The 25,303-nt window shown below is 41.7% G+C and overlaps 1 long non-coding RNA gene across 2 annotated transcripts in view; it reads right to left on the bottom strand.

Moving 5' to 3' along the window:
- The window catches only part of LOC142831294 (uncharacterized), a 30,557-nt gene extending 18,110 nt beyond the window's left edge, over positions 1-12,447 (bottom strand). For both annotated transcript variants that reach the window (XR_012907014.1, XR_012907013.1), the window contains exon 1: positions 12,314-12,447. This is a non-coding gene — a long non-coding RNA (uncharacterized LOC142831294). The remainder of the gene's footprint in view (positions 1-12,313) is intronic.
- Between the last annotated feature and the right edge of the window lie 12,856 nt (positions 12,448-25,303).

Below are 25,303 nucleotides of genomic sequence, written 5' to 3' on the forward strand. Positions count from 1 at the left end.
TAAATGCCGGCTTGTTCGAACCCCGTGCCGCACGGCTACACGCGGCATGGGCTAGATAGTTCGGACTAGCAAGCCATTCCGAACTATCTGTACGCCTCGTTCCACGGGGTTCGAACAAGCCGGCATTTAAAAATGGCGCCGGCCGGCTTATGCAAATAAAGCCCGGGAAATTCAAATCCCGGGCTTCATTTGCACGTTCGGTATGCATACATTTCCCCGCTAGTTCGCACTAGCGAGGTAGTGTAGACATACCCTGTATTTGAAGCATTCTTCTTTCCCAGCTATGTTGCCTGATTACTGGCATGGGGAACACTGAGCGCTCATAAGAGAGAGTATCCTGCACTGCGGTGGTTTTGGGAGATGGAAGAAGCAAAACCAGAGAAGATCCAGCCCCAGTTTGTAGCATGCTTTGTCACACTGTGGAGCATCCATAGTCCAGTCAGCAAGCAAGAACTATGAGGGGCTAGAGCATGTTCAGTGCAACTGGAATATTTGGAGAATTTAGCTGCCAAACTTTAACAAATCTCTACTGAGCACGTGTGAGCTGAGATTTTTCAGAGATCTAGAACTTGGTCAAACCTGGGTTAATTTTCACAAGCAAGGCAAAAGGCATATATCTGACAATAGGAACACCCCTTTGCCAGAGTTCAAGACTCTGGTTTATCAGTTAAACAGAAGTGAGAATTGTTTACTTTGTCAAAACAATGTATCTTCCACTAAGCACATTCTGAGAAACAGCCAAAAAAAAAAAAAAAAAAAAAAAAAAAAGAAAGAAAATATCAACTTGAGGGAGTCTCTCAGCATGGAAAAATTCAGCTCATAGAGTTTAACTTTTGCAAAGTAATAACTATCTGAAAACAGGCTCTTATATAAAAAGGGTCAAACAAGTTTAAATATAGGTGTTGCTACTTGCATACATATAATATGCAATACCGCATAGGCACACATGGGGTATGATTTACAGTTGGCATGGGGACCATAACTTTCAATTTTGTGACTAATGTAAACAGACCCAGATCCAAAATCCACTGAAGGGTAGGGTTATCTTTTCACTGGTTCCAATGGGCTTTAGATTAGCTCTGGGAAGCGTTAGCTCCTTAGCTGAGCTGGTGCATCCTTGGTACAGCGTTGTGACACTAGAGGGGGACAAAAACTTATATGCTACTAATGTGGGTTGCACAAACATTACTACAAATGTATATTTGCATTAGTGTAGCTGCAACTATCACAGCCAGTCATCATGGGTGAAAACAAGCCATTCTTATGGCTGTTGACAAAGAATGGTGTGACGGGGCGCTCCCGCCCCACATTCAGGGCGCTTGGGGAGACGCCGGGCGGACACACCGGGAGGCGGGGAGCCCGGACAGGCCCAGCACGTCGGGCTGCACGGATGCACCCGGACCCAGTGCGGGGAGCGCCAGGAGGCAAAGGGCGCCGACAGACAAAGCCCAGGAGGGAGGGGCCAGAGAGGCACGGGCTGATGAGGTCACGGGGGAAGGGAGGCTAAGGGGTGTCGCGGAGGAAGTGACGGACAGGGGGAGCGGAGCCAGCGGGGGATTTAAACCTGGGGCCGGCACTGCGAAAGGGGAGGAGGTGAACGGAGCAGCAGGGAGGAAGGAGAAGGGAGAGGTGAGACGGGATAACGCGGGAGAGGCGGGCCGGGAGGCCTGGTGGAGTAGGAAGCGGCCCAGGGCAGGGTCGTGGAGCCCGTGAGCAGGTGTGTTTTGGGGCATTTCCCCCATCCGCTAGGGAGGGACCTTGGGTCCCTGCCTTTAGGGCCCTGGGCCGGGGTTCGGAGAGGGGGCGGGCCCGAACCCCCCTACTCCGCTGACCGACGGATCCAGCTCGGGTGAATGTGCAAGCGAGCGCAGTCGAGGGCCATCGGCCGTGTCGTTGACTCACTGTTGTTGACTCTCTGTGACAGACTAATTTACAAATGGATATAAAGGACTGTGCCTGCTGTTGAATGAATGTGCTGGTTTATTTAAATGAATATATATTGGCTCTACTCCAGCATAAATATAGTTTTTAGTATTTATCATTTAATTTGAATCTAAGAGTGTGTCTAGACTACATGCCTCTGTCGACGGAGGCATGTAGATTAGCCAGATCGGCAGAGGGAAATGAAGCCACGATTAAAATAATCGCGGCTTCATTTAAATTTAAATGGCTGCCCTGCTCTGCTGATCAGCTGTTTGTCGGCAGATCGGGGCAGTCTGGACGCGCCGCACCAACAAAGAAGCCTTTCTTGATCGGCACAGGTAAACCTGGTTTCACGAGGCATACCTGTGCCGATCAAGAAAGGCTTCTTTGTCGGCGCGGCGTGTCCAGACTGCCCCGATCTGCCGACAAACAGCTGATCGGCAGAGCGGGGCAGCCATTTAAATTTAAATGAAGCCACGATTATTTTAATCGCGGCTTCATTTCCCTCTGCCGAGCTGGCTAATCTACATGCCTCCGTCGACGGAGGCATGTAGTTTAGACGTACCCTAAGAGATTAATCTCCCCAATTTATTGGGCTATATTGGGGAATGGAATCTCTTTGACCCTTTAGCCAAGTGGAAATGGAAGAGGGATTTGGGAAGTGCTAACTTAAATGAGATTTGGCAAGAAATCAGTTTTTATCTTATGGTTCAATTATTCATTAATACATGGCAGAACTAACCCATTTCAAGTTTTTACAAAGATGTTATTTTAGCCTCGTGAAAGTGTATAAAAGGGGTGTGTGTAGTGGTGGGTTGGGGACTTGGTACAGTTTATTACGGGATTCCTTTGTTGCATGGTATTTATGATAACATAAATATCATATTTCTAGGACCGGTTTTGTTCAATATCTTTATTAATGACCTGGATGAGGGGATGGATTGCACCCTCAGCAAGTCTGAGGATGACACTAAGCTAGGGAGAGACGTAGATATGCTTAAGGGCAGAGATAGGGTCCAGAGTGACTTAGACAAATTGGAGGATTGGGCCACAAGAAATCTGATGAGGTTCAACAAGGACAAGTGCAGAGTCCTGCACTTGGGAAGGAAGAATCCCAAGTATTGTTACAAGCTGGGGACCAATCACTTAAGTAGTATTTCAGCAGAAAAGGACCTGGGGGTTACAGTGGATGAGAAGCTAGATATGAGTCAACAGTGTGCCCTTGTAGCCAAGAAAGCTAATGGCATATTAGGCTGCATTAAGAGGAACATTGCCAGCAGATCCAGAGATGTCATTATTCCCCTTTATTCAGCTCTGGTGAGGCCACATCTAGAGTATTGTGTCCAGTTCTGGGCCCCTCCACTACAAAAAGGATGTGGACGCATTGGGGAGGGTCTAGCGGAGGGCAACCAAAATGATTAGGGGGCTGGAGCATATGACTTATGAGGAGAGGCTGAGGGAGTTGGGTCTGTTTAGTCTGCAGAAGCGAAGAGTGAGGGGGGATTTGATAGCAGCCTTTGACTTCCTGAAGGGAGCTTCCAAAGAGGATGGAGAGAGGCTGCTCTCAGTAGTGACAGATGGTAGAACAAGGAGCAATGGTCTCAAGTTGTGGTGGGAGAGGTCCAGGTTGGATATTAGGAAAAACTATTTCACTAGGAGGGTAGTAAAGCACTGGAACGGGTTACCTAGGGAAGTAGTGGAGTCTCCATCCCTAGAGGTGTTTAAGTCTCGGCTTGACAAAGCCCTGGCTGGGTTGATTTAGTTGGGATTGATCCTGCCTAGAGCAGGGGGCTGGACTTGACGACCTTCTGAGGTCTCTTCCAGCTCTATGATTCTATGATACTCTGATCTAATGAGGAACATGGGGCATCAAGGTAGCACAATGTTTATCTATCCACAGATTGGATAAACGATTGGATGACATTTTCAAAAGCATGCAAAATATTTAGACATTCAATTCCCAGTAGAATAAACAGGTATTGAGACTCTAATTCACTTAGGTAACTTTTAATCTCTGTTACCCCATTATTTTCAATTGAGTTCATTTGTCTTTCACTTGGCTACTGTGACTTTACCAGTCAGTTTGAGGCTGCCTTGGAAATGACAGGCAGACAAACAGATATCTCTCTAATGTTAGAGCTGTGACATTCTGCACTACTTGGAGTTTCCTAAAGGCTGATGGCTTCATTCCCAGGTATATTGAATTGCTGTAGTCCAGCTGGAAGGTGACAAAGGCATGAATAACTGAAGCCAGGTCATTGTTTGCCAGGATGAGGTCTCCTCGGTAACTCAAGATGGTAGTTAGCATTACTCACAGATGCTGCTGTGGGTCAAATTAGCATCAACAAATAATCCACTAGCACCTTCAATCAGAGGAAACTGTCTGCAAACTTTTCAAAATGCATTCCTCTGGTCACCAGTATCATCTGTGTCTTAGAATCATGGGACTGAAAGGGGCATCAAGAGATCATCAAGTCCAGTCCCCTGTACTCATGGCAGGAACAAGGACTACTTAGACCATCCCTGTTTGGCTAATCTGCCCTTAAAAACCTCCAATGATGGAGATTCTACAACCTCCCTAGGCAATTTATTCCAGTACTTAACCACCCTGACAGTCAGGAAATTTTCCTAATGTCTAACCTACATGTCCCTGATTGCAATTTCAGCACATTGCTTCTTTCCTATCATCAGAGGTTAAGGAGAATAATTTTTCCCTCCTCCCCGTAACACCCTTTTAGGTCCTTGAAAGCTGTTATGTCCCCTCAAAGTCTTTTCTTTTCTAGACTAAACAAACCCAATTCTTTCAACTTTCCCTCAGAGGTCATGTTAGGTCATGTCATCATTTTTGTTGCTCTTCTCTGAATTTTTTCCAATTTGTCCACATTTTTCTTAAAATATAGAGTCCAAAATACTCCAGGTGAGGCCTAATCACTGTGGAGTACAGCAGAAGAATTACTTCTAGTTTCTTACTTATCAGGAGTGTTGTAATACATCCCAGAATTATGTTTGCTTTTTTTGTAACAGTGTCGACTCCTATATAGCTTGTGGTCCACTATGATTCCCAGATCCACAGTAGTCCTTCCTAGGCTGTCACTTCCCATTTTGTATGTCCAGAATTCATTGTTTCTTTCTAAGTGACTATTGCATTTGTCCTTATTGAATTTCATCCTATTTACCTCAGACTATTTCTCCAGTTTGTCTTGATCATTTTGAATTATAATCCTATTCTCCAAAGCATTTGCAACCCCAGCTTGGTATCATTCGCAAATAGTATAAGTGTGTTCTCTATGCCACTATTTAAATCACTGATGAAAATATTGAACCAGATCCAGAACTGATCCCTGCAGACCCCCACTTATTATGCCCTTCCAAGATGATGATGAACCATCAATAATTACTCTTTGGGAATGGTGATAGAAATGTAGCCGTGTTAGTCTGGTGTAGCTGACTATTATTTTCTTCCACTATTTGATCTGAGGAAGTGGGTCTGGCCCATGAAAGCTCATCCAGTGTGTTAATGAGGTTATGCAAGACTGTAACAAAAACTTTATTAAAGTCTAGATATACCACCTCTACTGCTTCTCCCATTCAAAGAAAGCTATCAGGTGGGTTTGAAATGCTTTGTTCGCCTTTTTAATTCCCCCCCTACATACTTGTGTTATTTGTTTATATTCATCCTTTGTAATTTGACCTAGTTTCCATTTTTTATATGACTTCTTTTTGATTTTTAGATAATTTAAGATCTCCTGGTTAAGCCAAGGTGGTCACTTGCCATACTTCCCATCCTTCCCATGCAGTGAAATTGTGTGCTCTTAAGCCCTTCACAATGTCTCTCTGAAAAACTATCAACTGTCTTCAATTGTTTTTCCTCTTAGACTTGCTTTCCACGGGGTCATACCTACCAACCCCCTGAATTTTTCTAAAGTCTGCCTTATTGATATTCATTGTCTTTATTTTCCTGTTTTCCTTCCTGCCCTTTATTAGAATCATGAACTCTACCATTTCATAATCACTTTCACCCAACATGCCTTCCACTTTCAAATTCTCAACCAATTTATCCTTATTTGTTAAAAAATCAAATCTAGAGCAGCCTCCTTCCCGTAGCTTTCTCCACCTTCTGAAATAAAAAATTGCTTCCAATACATTCCAAGTACTTGTTGTATACTTTGGGTCCTAATGTGTTATTTTTTTCAAAAGTTGTCTGGGTAGTTCAAATACCCCATCACCACCAGGCCCTGTGCTTTGGATGATTTTGTTAGTGTTTAAAGAAAGCCTCACCCATCTCTTCTTCCTGGATAGGTGGTCTGCAGTAGACCCCTATCATTATATCAGCCTTGGTTTTTACTCCTTTTATCCTTACCCAGAAACTTTCAACATGTCTCTCTTCTATTTCCAGTTCAACCTGAGTACAAGTGTATACATTTTTAATATATAAGGTACTTCTCCCTCGTTTCCCTGACTGTCCTCCCTGAACTAGATGTACCCCTCTATATCAGTATTCCCCTCATGCATGTATTATTCCCCTCATGTATTATTCAAGTCTCTGTAATACCAACTATGTCATGGCTGTGTTTATTTACTAGCATTTCAAGTTCTTACTGCTTATTCACCATACTACATTAGTGTGCAGATCTATATTTATTTACCTCCCCCAAGTTCTCTCTAATCTCTTCTTTATCCTGCTATTACAATCCCCAACCCAATTCTGACCCTTCTTCCAGGTCACCATGTTTTTTACTTATAGCAGAACTTACCTGTGCTTACCATACCTGTGGGTTTTGATTACCTGCCCCCCTTCAAACCTAGTTTAAAGTCTTCTTCACTAGGCTAGCCAGTCTGTATCCAGTTATGCTTTTGCTCTTCTTCAGTAATTGGACCCCATCTCTGCTTATCAGTGCTTCTTTGTGGAACAGCATCCCATGGGCAAGGAAGCTGAAACTAACTAACTTTAGTTCTTTCTGTTTTAATCATATCTGCTTTGCACCAAGTCTTTGCAATTTCAGTTTATTTTTATTTTATAAACAATTTTAAGTGATTTGTTTGCAGATCACCAGGGCCTCTTGTCACCTATTTTTCTCTTTGGACAATTAAATTCACCAGCCTAAGTTATAGGGGAAAGCACAAGCAGAGCTGGTGTTTTGATAAAAAAATTATAAAAATGTATAATGTTAGCACTGCATAACAGCTGATGTGGTTTAAAATATATATTTGGGACCAGCCTACAAAAGGCTGGTGAGTGCAGAAAGAACCATGGGAAAAAAAGAAAATTTTCCAAGTCAGGGAAATAAACAGGGGAACAAGACACTAAAGAAACAAGTAGCTTCTGGCCATATTAATAATTTCAGTTCAGACAGAGGGTTTTCTGCAGTATGACATCGCATTGCTGAAATACAAACTTCTTCAATAAACACTTTTCTTTTTTGACATCTGTATTACAGACTTGTTCATGCTGGCCTTCTGCCATTATTACTGTCTTTATTTACTCTTTGTATAACAGTATCACCTATACACTCAAATTGAGATAAAGGGCTATTGTACCTGGTACTGTGTACCTTATAAGAGACAGTTTCTTCCCCAAATAAGCTTTCAATCTAAACCACAAATCTTTCAATTTACAATGTGTGGCATGTCTCCACAAAAATCAGTGGGGCAGTGCATGGTGGATGAGTCCACATACAACACACAGATGACCATATATCATTACAGTGCCTATTTCTAATATAAGGAATTCAAATATTTTTTTCAGGTTGTTTACTGAGCCTTATTAGAAAAAGAAGCTTTTTTGAAAGAATCTTTCAAAAAAAGGCTTTCTTCCTTGTAAAATGAGGCTTACCACCGTTGAAAAAAATGCTACGTTCTTTCAATTTAATTTCTAAAGAATGTGGTGGCAGTCTAGATGCAGGTGAAGTTTTTTTTAAAAAGGACACTATTTTGCAAAAACCCTGTAGTCTAGACATAGCTTTGCTCTGCAGTGTTAGGATTTAAAAGCTAAGTTTGTTTAGTAATACTTCAAGAAGCAGATATTATTATACCTACACTATTTATATAAATAGCCATAGAAAGTACACAATTTCATGCAAATCTACTATATTTGAGTTTGCTTGTTTGTCTGTCTGTCCATCCATTTGTTCAAGAACTCTTCCTAAATCATAAGAGCTATGACCACCAAATTTGATATGCAGGTTCTTTTTATCATAACTTAAAACAACATAGGGTTTGATTGTGCTGGGAAAACAGGATGTGCCTAGAATAGTATTGATTCTCATAAAACCAAACAGAAAAGAGACAGAATTACCAAAATGATGTGTACTCCTCAAAACTAACATAATAGAGTAAATGTTGAAAGACAGAATCAAGATGAGCCAGAAAAATAGGATGAACTGGAATAGAAGTAGGAACAGAACTGGAATAGGAAAAGGAACAGAAAAGAGATAAAATGGAGACATTTGGCGTAGTGCTCTGTTTTGAAAAAGCTAAATCAATACTTAATGTTTATAACTAGAATAAAATAGTATTTGAAATCAAATTGACTGTAGACCTTTTATATTAAAATATAGTGAAAGATAAGCATTTATAGGGATGAAGATAAAATACACCTAATGGAATACCCATTTTAAAAAATTACTAAAAAAATTAAATAGAAACATTTTAACACTCCCTTTTTTAAGAAATCCAAAATAAAAATTAACTCAATCAAAATAACACTGTATTTCTGAAAAATATAACAATTTAAATAAAGTATATACGTTTTACTTTTATTTTCCAATCCCCCCCAACTTAATTGAGTTAAGGACTGAAGAAATGCAAGGTAAATCTCCTAGTAATACATATAGGATACGTTTAGACTGGCATGATTTTTCGGAAATGCTTTTAACTTTTTGCAGAAAAGTGTCCATGGACAATCTAGATGCGCTTTTCCACAAAAAAGCCCCGATCGCCATTTTCGCAATTGGGGCTTTTTTGCGGAAAACAAATCTCTGCTGTCTACACTGGCCCTTTTGCACAAAAGTTTTTCGGAAAAAGACTTTTGCCCGAACGGGAGCAGCATAGTATTTCCGCAAAAGCACTGACAATCTTACATGAGATCGTCAGTGCTTTTGCGGAAATTCAAGTGGCCAGTGTAGACAGCTGGCAAGTTTTTATGGAAAAGCAATTGCTTTTCTGGAAAAAGTGGCCAGTCTAGACACAGCCATAAGGAATGATATTCACATGGTAGTAATAAATACTTGCCAGAGCTATTGTAGACAGGACTTCAGCATCTGGCTACCCGGAGATGTTTGAAATGTTTAGATATTCTGGATGAAATCCTGCCCCCACGGAGGTCAGTGGCAAAACTCCCATTAATGTCAGTGAGGTCAGGATCTTACTCCATCTAGGTACCAGGATGCTTTGGTAAAAACATGAGCAGAATGTATAGTTCACACATTTGTGCTAGAATACTTGGGTCTGATAGCTATCACACCTGCATACCGGCATGCCAATGAATGAGATGAAACTCTTTGAGATCACTAGGGTAATAAGCAATAATGTAGAATCCCTGCCCGTTGCATTTTCTAGACTCTGCCTATGAAATATTTCTCAGACATTCAAAGGCATGTGTGACAGAAATGCAGCAAACTACCTGGATGCAACAACTGATTTGCCCAAGCGCTGTCCTTGGAAGAACCCGGACTGTGCTGGTGCAGGCAGGGCTGGCCTTACCATGAGGTGAACTGAGGTGGCCGCCTCAGGTGCCAGACTATGGGGGTGGGGCGCCACTAGGACCCAGAGTGTAGAAAATTGCATCTGCTGCTGGTGCATGTGTATTCTCTCTGCTCTAGATGCACAGAGATGGTGGAGTGCTGTGAGAGGAGTAGAACAGGAAGAAGTCAGAATTGAGACCTCTCAAAGTTTTGGCCCAAGCGAGGAGGCATGGGGGCATCATTTGAGCTCCCCACCTCAGGAGCCAAAATGTTGTGGGCCAACCCTGGGTGCAGGCCAGCAGCAGGACTTGAGATTCTGTGATCCCAGGTGTTGCATGGTGCAGGTTAGGACCATCTTCAGATTGCTGTAGCTTGGGCTCAGCTACCAGTGGCTAAAGTTGGCTTTATGGGGTGGGGGGAGAGGGAGAGAAGGTGCTGGACATCCCTGACCAATCCTGGAATGCCCAGACTTTGAAATTTGATTTTCCAGGGGCTCTTTTGGAGGAGCACCCTTTATCTGGGGGAGTTAGATTTGTACATAATGGCAGGGCCTTTTACACCTGCAGTATTCCCTGTGGAAGGGACTTAGGGTTGCCAGGTGTCCGGTATTGACCCGGACAGTCTGGTATTTTTGCCACCTGCCCAGTAAAAAAAAATCAGAAAATACCGGACACCTAAAATATCCGGTATTTTCTGATTTTTTTTCTCTGCCAGGTGGCGAAAATACCAGACACCTGGTAACCCTACCACACTCAGCAACTGGGCCCAACCCCCGGGCCCTTCCCGGACCCCACCCCCGAGTCCTCCCTCCTCCCCACTTACCTGGTTCAGGGAGCTCTCTTCCGGCACAGAGTAAGAAAACAAGATGGTCGCTGGCAAAAACCCAAAGGCATGTTTGTTTGTTTGCATTTTGGGGTTTTTTTTTTTGCATCATAACTGTTGGGGTCCCTTTTTTTTTTGCTCAACAACTTTCGTCTCCCCCCTCTTTTTTTTCTCAGTGGTGGGTTTTTTTGGGGGGGAGGGAGCTGTTTGGTGTTTTTAGTTAAACCATGTGGCAACCCTAAAAGGACTGTGTGGCTGTTTTGAAGCACCTGGGGCTGGCATGGCTGACCAAAGAGGCCCTCTGTGTCCAAATGACAAGAATGTCTTCCACAAGTAATTTCATCATGTCCTAGTGTCAAAATGCCCTGGAGTAGATCAGATACTCAAATTACTCTGAATCATTTCACTAAACAGTAATACTGCATGAAAATACTCATCTCATTTGCTCAGAGCAGCCTTCATAATCTCTGCATTTGTTGTCTGCAGATGCTAACTCTTACCCTTCTGTGTATGCTAATACAGGGCCTGTCTCCAGCCAAAGCTACTGGGTCACTTGAAAGCACACTAAAATCAACCGAGTGAAACAGCAATTTTACTGAAAATTATAGATTGAGCTCAGTCCTGTTTTGCTATTGGTTACCATACTGATTCTTAAATGCTATAAAAAAGACCCTTATCTATGGCAGCATGCAGATCAAAGTTTAACTATAGCACCTTAAAAAGATAATTGCTGTGGTTTTTCTTTATGATCTATAAAAGCAACAGTAGCTCCTTGTTCAACATTTCCTGGCAGTTACTGAACATCTAGGCCCCAATTTAATATATATTTCAGCAATAATAACTGATGGAATGAACATTTTTCTGGCAATTAATAATCATCTGCGTTAAACCCTTCTCAAGCCCTCCCCATCAGTCATCATTGCTTAAATAGCGACCAGACTGGATCATTTTCAATTGTCGTGATAACTGATAACTGCTGCAGACAATATTTCCCCTTTAATGTGGATCAAAGGCACAATTAATTAGGCCATTATCTCTTTGTAAAGTTGATTGGGACACCAGCTTTTGGGAGCTTTTGTATATAGGCAGTGGCAGAGCAAAAACAATAACATAGAGTAATTAACAGAGCAATCTAGGAGTATCTGTTAACTTTTGTGAGTGGGCTCAAACTCTACTGAGTTAGGTCCTAAGTCTATATATAAACATAGGCTGTCAGTCAGAATACACCCAGCAATAAAATGAAGGATGGGATTTGGAAAACAAATGGGTAATTTTTTAAAAAGTGACTAATTGATTTACAAATCTGGGTTCAATTTTCATAGTGACTTAGAGTATGTCTTCAGTGCATGCCACCTGAACACAATACCACCTGACTCCCTGGGTCTGAATTTGCATGGCTAATTCATGTCTCTAAATTCACACTGCTATTATTAATCTGCAAATTTGAGTGGAGCTAGCGCATGTCTGATGGCTGGGAGGTATGCTCCCAGCTGCATGGTAGATGTATCCTTTACATAGTTAAGAGCCTTGTAAACGTGCCCCCCGTCACCCTTGGGGGTCTGTCCGTTATCCCCCCTTCGGTTACCCTTGTCTCGAGATCCCAACACCCCCAAGATCGCCTCCCGGCGTCCAAGTTAATCGTACTGTCACTCCCCCGGGTCTCCGCCGAGACGCCGGAGGCTTCGCTGCTCGCGATGGGGAGAGAGGGGTCCGGGCCCGCCCCCTCTCACGGACCCCATCCCAGGGCCTTAAGGACTCGGACGTGATTCTCATCTGGTCCGACTGGTGAGGCTGTAGCCGAAACACGCCAGTCCGCAGGCTCCCTTCACCCGCCCTGGGCTGCTTCCTCTCCCCACGCAGGTCTGGCCCACCGAGTCGGTGCTTACCTCCTCGGCTTGGGGCCCATCCGTCGGCTTCCCCAGGGGGAGGACGCTCTCAGCACTTCCTCCCTGTCTCGCTCCCAACGGGTGTTTAAATTCCCGTGCCGTGTCCTGCCAGCATGGCCCCGCCCGGCGTGGCGGGGGCGCGTTTCTGGTCCGGCACTGCACCTCACCGGTGACGTCACCAGTCTGGTGACGTCCCAGGGGATCCCTGGCATTCCCGGCCGGCGTGCCACCATGGCCACCGCCGAACAGCTGGGGCAGCGGTTTGCAGCTTGTGCGGGCGCCGCACGGGCGGCCGTTCGCGGCTTGCTCCGCTCAGGGCTCCCCGGCTTTCCCCCGAGAGCCGCTACACAGGCGGTCACCCGGGGGCCCTTAGTGCGGGGCGCCTCTGCCCCGTCACAAGCATTACATTTAAAATATCTCATTACATTTAAAATATCTAAGTCAATTAAGTGCTTAATCATCTCAGAAATATGCAATGAGTCAAATTGCCATATATTTAGATTTAGACATCATTATAGATATCTTTCTTCAGGCTTTTAATAGTATTTCTGAATATTTCATACAGGAATGTGCACTGCTAGAATTTGCAGAATACTCCAATCAACTTTATGGTTTTCCTTTAACTGTCCAATTGCTATTGTCCTTTGTACAAGTTCTTAAAAATAACAGCACCTGCAGACATCTTTACACTTAGCACTCATTATTTTTGGTTTGTTGTTTCTTTGGTTTAACAATAAAATATCTACAAATGTCATTTTCCAGGTTCAAACAGATGGAGGACAACCTCTTTAGTTTGGCATGTTGCATGTACTGCCCTGCCCAAGGTTACACTATGTTCTTCTGACAAGTCAGTGTAAGTAATGGATTTTATGACCAGCTAGTTGTTTAAATGAGCATTGCCGTCTCTAGAACTTAAAATAATATATAATGACAATTCTGTAACTGCTAAGAGTCTAGCTCCTGTCAAACTCTACAAAGTAAACATATACAGGTGGTTTCTAACAACTGTACCATGCTAGATATGTTTTTGATTCTCTAAAAAAAGAACAAGAAATAATGAAGAGCACTATCTATTCCTTACAGTTACCTACAACTACAAGGACATGCCTGTCTTGACCACAGTTCCCCTTTTGACCTAAATTATCCTATCCTCTTTGAAAGTGTTTGCAGCCATACTTCCTCAGTTTGTGATCCTGTCAGAGAGCTTAGCAACCAAGCAAGAGCTAAACCCAGCTTCCCCAGGAGGGTGAACTCAGTGGTTTGAGCATTGGCCTGCTAAACCCAGGGTTGTGAGCACAGTCCTTGAGGCCATTTAGGGAGTTGGGGCAAAAATCTGTCAGGGATGGTATGTGGTCCCCCTGTGAAGGCAGGGGACTGGACTCAATGACCTTTGAAGGTCCCTTCGAGCTCTAGGAGCTAGGCAATCTCCATTAATTTAATTTAAAACATGGGCTGTAGGAATGGTGTTGGTGAGTCTGTAGGTGCCACTCTTCACTGTGTGTCACTTCTTCACCACCATGCTAGATTATAGTGTGTGATTGAGGTGCTATCTTTCAGATGAAATGTAATGTGGATTTGGAGAGAACTAGCTAGAGAGTTTCTGATGAATTGATCAAGCATCCCTCACATGCTGAAAATTTCTTCACTTGCTTCCAAGGTTGGGGCATTTTGACTTTTCTGCTGCATTTTAAAGGTTGGATCAAGAACCCGTTAGTGTCATAATCCATCTTCATTTTCCCAGATGAAGGCCACTGCTTCCGTTTCTTTATTTGATACCAGTAGGTATTACTTAACCTGAGTGCTTGAGAAGTAGTGAACTTTGTATGTTAGTATGTACAAAATAGTTTTGATTGGTCTATTAGCATTTATATATGCTTGTGCCTTTGAAGGATCATCTTATTGTAATGGGACAAGCCACCTCATTGAACATTGGACCCTAATGGTTCCTAAATTTAGGGTGTATGGAACCCACATCATGAAGAAAACCTAGAGATCTCCAATTGGATAACAGAAATGTATGTTAAAACCTCCATATGTTTAAAATGTTCAGATTTATTCCCAGAAATGCATGCAAGATGTTGGGTAAGGATAAAGCAGTTACTAATTGATGAACAACTTAATAGTTTTTAAAGGTCCGAAACAGCACGTATGACAGACTTCTCACTAGACTTCATTATAGTTGATCTTCTAGTACAAGATGTATGTGGTATATGCCTCATTTTTCTCTTGCACATTTTTTTCATTAGAAAGCAATATTTGGATTTACATCGTAGAACAAATTGGGCACTAAAGGTAAAAGTGAATATTCAGGTGTCTTTTGATCCAAATGAAAACATATATTAAAGTATATCTTTTCTTCATCTAAAGAATTATTGAAGTGAACTTCCATTAAGTAAATGAAATTGATATATTTGCATATCCTTGGGGTGTATTATTAAAAGGTTGTACATAAAATTATGCACAGCACCAGTGTCTTAAGAACTAGGATGCTGACTAGCTTTCTTCTCAGTAAAAGAAATGCATCCTGTCAGCAAGCCTTCTGGCTAACAGATATTAAATCAATAAATAAGAGACTTAGAAGTAAAAAAATCCAATAACCTCTACACATTTTATGACTGTACCTACCTTGCCGTATATGAATTCTGGAGTTTAAAATCTGAAGGATAGCATATTTTGCTATGTGTGCATTGCAATGCCCATTTAAAATAACTTGAGTTTATTTATTACATTGATTTACAGAGCACCATTTGTACTGAGGTGATTATGGATAAAAAAATTGAAACAAAAAACCCACCATAATTTACAAATAAAAACAAGCAGAACAAATACTATGGAAGACCTGATGCTGCTTGTTCCAGAAACGTTAGCAATTGAAAAATGAAATAAAACTAATCTCAAATGGATTTCATCATGCCTCTAATCTTGGTGGACAGGTTAGCTTGTTAGGGACCATCAAGGATAGCGCGTTCTAGTCAAGAGGTCCCTTGGTAGAAAAATATCTGCTGAAGAGATATTGGAAACCAACAGCAAGCGCCTGCCAGATGATCTTAGCTGTTATGAACAGAGACAGGAGGTGATGAGTTGATAAGCTAACTGGATCTGAAAAGCAAGGCTTCAGAAATCATGCACAACACCTCCATACCACAGACTAGCATTGGACCTGGGTGCTCACCTCTCTGAATTAGGAGGGTGGCAGAAGTCCTGAAGAGCTCCTCAGGGTAGACATTTCGTCTGATATGGGAATCCTTAGATGGTTGACTGGATCTGGGCTTTCCTTCTATATATCTTTCTGTGGCCTTTAGGATTGGAGCATCAGATTTTGTAAGAAGGGCCCTTTGAGTACACATAACTATCCATCTTTCAGATCACTGAGAAATAATTTCTCATTTCAAAGGGTATATTAATTTTCTAGAAGGTATGTACCTGTAAATGAAAGAGGCTAGCCTTTGCCATTGGATATCCTGGCTTGTTAAAACCTTTAAATTACAATTTCCCATAAAAGAGAACCAAGTCAATTTACTTACATTAGAAGGAGTCTGATTTCAATACAATTAATTCTATATAGAATAGGTTAGAATTTCATTAGCAATTGTTCCACTGATTTTCACTGCTCATTATACTTGAATAATTTCAGACCAAATATGGAAATACTGACCTGCGAGTAGCAGAATAAAGAGTAAACTGAACTAGCAGAAATGATTATTAACATGTAAACACTTTGCTACACCATTGCAACTGCTCCAGAAAGCTATTTGCAAGAAATGTTGAGGCCCACAGACATTTTTTCAGACATTAGGCAAGGCTAGATGCTGATGTGATTGTACCTGCTGGGCTGATAGGAAAGGCAATGCAGACTCCATGTGAACAAAAGAGCTAATCCTGATAAAGGGAATTTGTGTCCTAGAACATGATGGACTGGAAAATACTGTAGATGGAGTTATCCCAGCAAAAAGCTAGAGGCAAACCATTTGTGAAGCAATGCTCTGAAATTGATGCTGGCTGTGAAATCACTGTAACCAGATGTATTTTAGTTTGTATTTTTGTCCATTAATAAAATCAATAATAATAAATAAATCTACCGTCAGTTTCTCAAGTTCTTCCAAGTTTTCTAAGGGACAAAATTAATTCAATTTACCTTTTGCTTTTTTTTTTTTAAGACCCTCCATTAAGGTTTTATGTGCTATGGGCAACCTGGCTCCATTTCAGCCATTTTGGGTGCTTCCCATGTAATTAATCATGGGCAAAACTCACATTTTCAGATGACTGGAGTATTAGTAGTGAAAATCCAAGGATAAATAAGGTGGGGGGGGGGGGGGGGGGAGAAAAGGAGGGGGGAAGAGAGAGAGAGACAGTGAGTAGATGATTCAACTGTTGCCAGAGGCTGATAAGAACAATTAGCACCTCCATTGTTTGGCTGGTTGGTTAAGTTGGTTAAGAGGTGCTAATTATTCTTATCAGCCTCTTGTAACTACTTGAACCATCTACTCAGGCTATGTCTACACTGGCATGATTTTCCAGAAATGCTTTTAATGGAAAAGTTTTCTGTTAAAAGCATTTTCAGAAAAGTGCGTCTAAATTGGCAGGACGCTTTTCCGCAAAAGCACTTTTTGTGGAAAAGAGTCCGTGGCCAATCTAGACGCGCTTTTCTGCAAAAAAGCCCCGATCGCCATTTTCGCAATCGGGGCTTTTTTGCGGAAAACAAATCTCTGCTGTCTACACTGGCCCTTTTGTGCAAAAGCTTTTCGGAAAAAGACTTTTGCCCGAATGGAAGCAGCATAGTATTTCCGCAAAAGCACTGACAAACTTACATGAGATCGTCAGTGCTTTTGCGGAAATTCAAGTGGCCAGTGTAGACAGCTGGCAAGTTTTTCCGGAAAAGCAGCTGCTTTTCCGGAAAAAGTGGCCAGTCTAGACACAGCCTCACTGTCTCTCTCTCTCCCCCTTGCTTTTCCCCCCCTCCTTTTCCTCTTCCCTTATTTATTCTTGGATCTGGACTTCTAATACTCCAATCATCTGAAGAAGTGGGTTTTGCCCACAAAAGCTCATAATACCATTTACATGTTTTGTTAGTCTTTAAGATGCTACTAGACTATTCATTGGTTTTTAAAGTTTTTCCTGTTGCAGACTAAATTCGGCTACCCCTCTGAAGCATGTAAATAATGTAGATGCATTTGTGAAATCTTCAGTTTTTGTTGGGTAAAGCCGTACTGTAGCCTTTATATAAATACCACTTTGCACTTTCATTTGTGAGTCTCAAAGAGCATTCAAAATGTCATCAATTAAAGCCACACATAAATACAGCTACTGACACTGATAAGTAGTATTATAGATGAAGTATAATTAGGACAAGTTATATGCAGAGATGGGTTGGAACCTACAAGTCCTGTTTTTGATATTCATTCTTATCTCTCAATCCTGCAATCAGTCCACACCAATATCAGTCACTGAATTCAATGCAAGTTCTGTTTGTACCTGCGAAATTTGGCCCTCATTTTGCACATTAGGTTAAAAATCTCATGAAGAGCAGTTAAACTGAATACATAGAATATTCTATGACACAGGTTACCTGTGTGAGTATTGGGCTGCATCACCACATGAAAGTTTAGTACCTATAGAGACAAGGATTTTCTGGATCAAGTCACAAGGAAGCCCCATAACTGCAGCTGATTCTCTCAAATGTCTGAAAGGACGAGAAATTTGAAAATTTCTTCTGATCAGTATCTTTCATGGAATATTTATATATAAATTTTCAGTCTTATGAAATATTCCCAGACATTTGCTAGATCTGGAGGATTGAGATCTTTGGAAATAAGGGTCAGTCACTTAAACTTCATCTCTGAAAATAAGAATAGTTTATTAAATAAACATGAAGAGACCCTTTTGTCACTTCGGTTTGAGGCAATGCGGTCTATTCGATAGAGCAGGGTCCACAAACTACGTGTTCTCTTTCCATCTTGGTGACTGAATCACTGCTTGGTCTTAGGGAAGCTGCTCTGTGCCTTATTTCTCACCTATGCTCATCGGGCTTTTAGGATGGTCAGCTAATAGGTTTTCTATAAGCACAGAGTCTTACTGTTGTCTAAGAACTCCTGTGAGGCTGAAATTCACAAAGCCACCTAAGCGATCCGGACATTTGGTTCTCCTCAAAAGTCATAGAAACTGCATGGAAGCGGCTTTGAAAGTGTTATCCTTACTACCTGCTGCTTGGAGAAGTACCATAAATTATGGGACAGTACTAAAAGCAAGAAGAAAGATTGTCTGGTGGTTAGGGATGCTCGTTGGAGAGATGAGAAACTTGTCTTTGATCTGTGGCATGGCCACAGGTTTCCTTGGTGATCATAGTCTAGGATTTGCAGAAGCTGGGGTTTTCTCCTGTCCCTTTAAAACATTCCCACTCACTGCAGCTGGGGTTTTGCATGAGGCAAACTATCAAGCTGCTAACAGGAGAACAGTAGGGATCTCATAATGCAGATATAATTCACATACAACAATAATAATGCGGGCAAAATAAAAAAAAATCCTGAGAGAGACAGACAGAACACCTGGAAACATATTTCTGGCAATCAGACAGATGGCTACTGGGATGTTGTATTTTCTCATGGACTTTGAGTAGGCCAGATGTCTGTAAGAATGAGGCACTATTCATTATTCATGAACAGAAGAGATATCTATTTATCTACACATCTTTATGCTTGACACATACATCTAAAATACATTTTAACATACACAAGTAAGAAATATTACCAACTAACATGTTCATCAGCAGTACCTTATTTTACACAATGCTCCATTGTGATGTAAGATGTTCTGCATTACTCTTGCCTTAATCCATGAATTATATGCAACTATCTAATAAAAAACCCACATAAAGTAAATATCCATCATATATGAAGGCAATATAACTCTTTGCACCTGACAAGGCTTGTAAAGCTGATCAGATTGCACAAGAGCTTTAAGCTGATGTTGTGAGGCCAACTGGTGTTGGGATACCTCTGTTTGTCACCATTCCTTCCGTTTACCATCATCTTTCTCTGCATGCCTGCGTAAAAAAGCTGCTCTGTCCCACACAGAAATATTCCAGCAATTGGAACATAAGAACAATGAAATACAGGAATGGCACTTTGGAACATCCTCTGGCAAGGAGTTCCACAGGTTGACTGTGTGGTGTGTGAAGAAGTATTTCCTTTTGTTTGCTTTAAACCTGCTGCCTATTAATTTCATTTGGTGACCACACGTTCTTGTGTTATGGGAAAGGGTGTAATACGGTTCAAAAACGAGCTAGATAAATTCATGGAGGGAGGTCCAACAATGGCTATTAGCCAGGATGGGTAGGGATGGTATCCCTTGCCTCAGTTGCTCAGAAGCTAGGAATAGGTGACAGATGATCACTTGATGATTACCTGTTCTGTTCATTCCCTGTGAGGCACCTGGCATTAGCTACTGTCGGCAGACAGGATTCTGGGCTGGATGGACCTTTGGTCTGACCCAGTACGGCCATTCTTATGTTCTAATTACAAGAATATTGCTGTGTGGGACAGAACAGTTTTTTTACACAGCCATGAAGACAAAGTGTGCCATGTCTCTCGCTAGTAACTAGTTCATGCGGATGATAATTGCAATCAGCTAATGAGAGTTATTTCTGGAGCTCAAGTGCTAGAGGCCTGAGATAGGAGATCCTAGGTTTCATGGAGGTACCAATACACGTGTTACAGTATTTCTCTTTACCCCAAGTACTGACACCACACAGCTCACTTGGAGACACTTGGCAATAACATGAGCCAGTCAGTGGGGCTGACACAGGGTACAAATCAGGGTAGAAATTAAATTGTATATTCTTCATTGGAGAGATCGTATCTTTCCATGTGTTTGTACAGTATCTAATATAATGGGACCCATTAGTCATAGAATCATAGAATAATAGGACTGGAAGGGACCTCGAGAGGTCATCGAGTCCAGCCCCCCGCCCTCAAGGCAGGATCAAGCTCCGTCTACACCATCCCTGACAGATGTCTATCTAACCTGTTCTTAAATATCTCCAGAGAGGGAGATTCCACCACCTCCCTTGGCAATTTATTCCAATATTTGACCACCCTGACAGTTAGGAATTTTTTCCTAATGTCCAATCTAAACCTCCCCTGCTGCACTTTAAGCCCATTACTCTTTGTCCTGTCCTCAGAAACCAAGAGGAACAAATTTTCTCCTTCCTCCTTGTGACACCCTTTTAGATATTTGAAAACCGCTATTATGTCCCCCCTTAATCTTCTTTTTTCCAAACTAAACGAGCCCAGTTCATGAAGCCTGGCTTCATAGGTCATGTTCTCTAAACCTTTAATCATTCTTGTGACATGTATGTTACAGTTAATAACATCAAATAATAATATAGCTGTTTGCATTTAGTGACAATGTAAAATGTCATGGACAATACAAACATAATGTATACGCATTTTAGCCTGTACCCCAAGTTATAATTTTCACAGGCATTTAGCTTTTCTGGGGGGGGGGGGGTCTTCATTTTACTTCAATATTTTCCTTTTAAAGAATCACCAACTAAATTTAGAATTGTATAGAGAGTAAATAATGAATCCCTGATTCCACTGTCAGGATGTATGTGTCATGGCTTTACATCTCTTCAGTAAGTTTTTGACAGGTATGGTCAGAGGAAGATGAAGAAAAAATGTTGGGGTTCTATAGTAAAGGGAAAGATACAGATAAGTGGGAAAACCTCATCCTCCCTGTTTATTAAATGTGACACTAGTCTAATGGTCATCTCTTTGCTGAGGTAGTGTCTTAAACAGCTAGATTTCTTGTGCACTCATATGACCATGTGGATTAGCTCTTATTTAAAGTGCTGCAAAAAGTGAGTCCTGATGACTCAGATTCTGAGCACACATTTCTATACCATCATCACATTGCTTCTGAATCACATAACACTAAAAGGGGACAATGAGGTGAATAACAGGGATATCCTCTTATCAGGCATGACATTAAGAAAGTGCCAATTCAGCCAGTTGCAGCCTCTGCAGAATATACTCACCTTGTTTACTGCAGCGGGGACATGTGCAGCAGTCTTTCAGCCTCCATTTGGGCTTTCAGGTGTTCAAGTGAACTAATTACACAAACAGAAACCTGAAATTTAATCTACAGATGTGATACCACCAATTATTCCATCTCTCCTTGACTTAGTTGTGTCTAATTTACACATTCAGAGGTGGTGAGGGGGGGGAGGGGAGGAAATCAATCACATTGATTTGTGCCTTAGCTGAACAATTAAAAAAAAAAATTCTTCATACCTGCCTTAGGACAGAGAAAATAATATGATTTTTTTTGTTAGGGGTAAGACTTTTAAATCCAAATGAATAGATTCTGATAAAAAAAAGGTTAATGAAAGCTCCCTCCTACCTCTGACAAAATTGAAGTCACATATAGAGGTCACTTCATGAGCAGAAAAAGGAGTAAAAACTGCTGGGTTAGGCAAAGCAGAGCATGAAGTACTTTTTAATACACTGGGAGGGTATAATATGATTCACCGATTTTATTAAGTACTGGGATGCCTAGAGATGAGTGCATAAACAAGGGACTACCTTCTAAATTGTATTTATATGCCCTTATAATTAATGGCCCACATTCTGTGTTGCATTATGCTACATGTGTATGGATGTGTCCAGCGTAGAATAAGTGGGACCCACAGAAAATCTGCTGTTGTTGCATTTCTGGGAGAAGGGGCTGGCATAAGTAGGAAAGCTGGGTGTGTTTTTCACAAAAAGGATGTGTCCAAGATGGAAGTATTCCTAAACTAATGATCTTTTTACTAGATTCTTCATATCTCTGCAGGCTATAAAAATGAGTGGTCCTGTAGCACATTAGAGAGTAATCAAAATCTATAGAAACATGAGTTTTGTGGGCAAAATCCACTTCATCAGATGAATTGGAGTGGAAAAAACAGAACCCAAGATTATATAACAGTTGAAGAAGTGCCTGTCAATTGTAGGACCTGTGTTAATGAGGCTAATTTATCAGCAGATTCGACGCTGTTCCTGGTCTTTAAAGACATTAATTGATGGGCGCATTAAAAGCCAATTTCTCCTGTCCTGCTGTACACTACGGAGTTATTTCAAAATAACGCTGCTTATTTCAAAATAACAAGCAAAGTGTCCACACTACCACACCAGCTATTTTGAAATAAGGGTCTGGTTCTTTTGAAATAATAACTCCTGTTTTCCATGAGGAATAACGCTTATTTCAAAATAGTTATTTAAAAATAGTGGTAGTGTGGATGCTCCACTTCTGCTATTTCAAAATAACTACTCCCCAGAGCCATTCAAAGTAATTACTCCCCAGTTCTTCCTGGGACTCTGTGGCTACGTCTGCACTACAGGGGTTTTGCACAAAAATGGTTGTTTTTGCACAAAAACCCGCAGAGCGGCCACACCTCAAGCATTTTTGTGCGAGTAAATTTACAGTGAATCGACAGAACAGAGGAATTTTTGCAGTACAGGTATTCCTCTTTCTATGAGGAATAACTCCTTTTTGCACAAGACCTCTTGCACAAAAAGGTGAATGTGGACAGGAAACAGGGTTTTTTTTGTGCAAAAACAGCCAATCGAAAGAAGCATGGGTGCCCTGATGGCCATTCTGTTAATGGCAATCAGAGCTTTCTTGTGAGAGAGTGCCCATGCAGTCTGGATGCCCTCTTGCGGAAAAGCACATCGCTTTTCCAATGCATTTTTACAGTGTGGACGTATTCTTGCAAAAGAAGTTTTTCCAGAAGATCTCTTCCGCAAAAAGCTTCTTGCGCAAGAAGCCGCAGTCTAGAGTTAGCCTAAAAATGCCTCTCCAATGCACCCTTACCTTGAAACAAACTATGCAATTTGAGCTATGCAAATTGCATAGTTTATTTTGAGTTAATTTCAAAATTTCTTATTTCATAATTTCGAAATTAACCGCTATTCCAAAATGTCCGTTAATCCTCACATTTAAGGCTGCACAGAAGCACTTCAGGCAGGGCAACAGGACAGCAGTTACTTCCTGGAGCACCTGCCTGAGGCTATCAGAAGCTCCAGCTTAAAGGGATCCCCCCTGTAAAGTCATGTCTCAGGCTTTTCTCTGCCTACCTCCTCAAGGGACAGCAAAGCCTTTTCTCTGCCTGCTCTGGTTAAGAACATAAGCAGGGGCAGATGACCATTTCGCGGGGCCCAGGGCAGCATAATTTCATGGGGCCCCCCCTTTGCCACGGCGCATGCGCGGAGCTTCTTGAAGTGCGGGGCCCGGGGCGGCCGTCCCGCTCGCCCTGCCCTGCCCTATATCAGCCCCTGAACATACGAATGGCCATACTGGGTCAGACCAAAGGTCCATCCAGCCCAGTACCCTGTCTGCCAACAATGGCCAATGCCTGGTGCCGCAGAGGGAGTGAATCGAACAGGTAACGATAAGGTGATCTCTCTCCTGCCACCCATCTCCACCCGCTGACAAACAGAGGCTAGGGACACCATTCCTTGCCCATACTGGCTAATAGCCATTAATGGACTTAACCGCCATGAATTTATCTAGTTCTCTTTTAAACCCTGCTATAGTCCTAACCTTCACAACCTCCTCAGGCAAGGAGTTCCACAGAGTGACTCTGTGCTGTGTGAAGAAGAACTTCCTTTTATTTGTTTTAAACCTGCTGCCCATTAGTTTCATTTGGTGGCTCCTAGTTCTTATATTATGAGAACAAAGAAATAGCTTTTCCTTATTCACTTTCTCCACACCACTCATGATTTTATAGACCTCTATCATATCCCCCCTTAGTCTCCTCTTTTCCAAGCTGAAAAGTCCCAGTCTCTAATCTCACCTCATATGGGACCCATTCCAAACCCCTAATCATTTTAGTTGCCCTTCTCTAAACCTTTTCTAATGCCAGTATATCTTTTTTTGAGATGAGAAGACCACATCTATACGCAGTATTCGAGATGTGGGCATACCATGGATTTATTTAAGGGCAGTAAGATATTCTCCATCTTATTCTCTACCCCTTTTTTAATGATTCCTAACATCCTGTTTGCTTTTTTGACTGCCGCTGCATACTGCGTGGACATCTTCAGAGAACTATCCACGATGATTCTGAGATCTCTTTCCTGATTAGTTGTAGCTAAATTAGCCTTCATCGTATTATATGTATATTTGGGGTTATTTTTTCCAATTACTTAACACTTATCCACATTAAATTTCATTTGCCATTTTGTTGCCCAATCACTTAGTTTGGTGAAATCTTTTTGAAGTTTTTCACAGTCTGCTTTGGTCTTAACTACCTTGAGCAGTTTAGTATCATCTGCAAACTTTGCCACCTCACTGTTTACCCCTTTCTTCAGATCATTTATGAATAAGTTAAATAGGATTGGCCCTAGGACCGACCCTTGGGGAACACCACTAGTTACCTTCTCCATTCTGAAAATTTAACATTTATTCCTACCCTTTGTTTCCTGTCTTTTAACCAGTTCTCAGTACATGAAAGGATCTTCCCTCTTATGCCATGACAACTTAATTTACATAAGAGCCTTTGGTGAGAAACCTTGTAAAGGCTTTCTGGAAATCTAAGTGCACTATATCTACTGGATCCCTCTTGTCCACATGTCTATGGACCCCTTCAAAGAACTCTAATAGATTAGTAAGTCATTATTTCCCTTTACAGAAACCATGTTGACTTTTGCCCAATAAATTATGTTCTTCTATGTGTCTGACAATTTTATTCTTTACTACTGTTTCAACTAATTTGCCCGGTACTGATGTTAGACTTACTGGTCTGTACTTGCCAGGGTCACCTCTAGAGCCCTTTTTAAATATTGGCATTACATTAGCTATCTTCCAGTCATTGGGTACACAAGCTGATTTAAAGGATAGGTTACAAACCATAGTTAATAGTTCCGTAATTTCACATTTGAGTTCTTTACGGACACCTCAGCTCTCTAACCATGGAGCCAGACCTGCCTCCCAGCAGTCAATGGCTTTTATAGG

The sequence above is a fragment of the Pelodiscus sinensis genome, chromosome 13, assembly GCF_049634645.1.
Source record: "Pelodiscus sinensis isolate JC-2024 chromosome 13, ASM4963464v1, whole genome shotgun sequence".
Taxonomy (NCBI): domain Eukaryota; kingdom Metazoa; phylum Chordata; order Testudines; family Trionychidae; genus Pelodiscus; species Pelodiscus sinensis.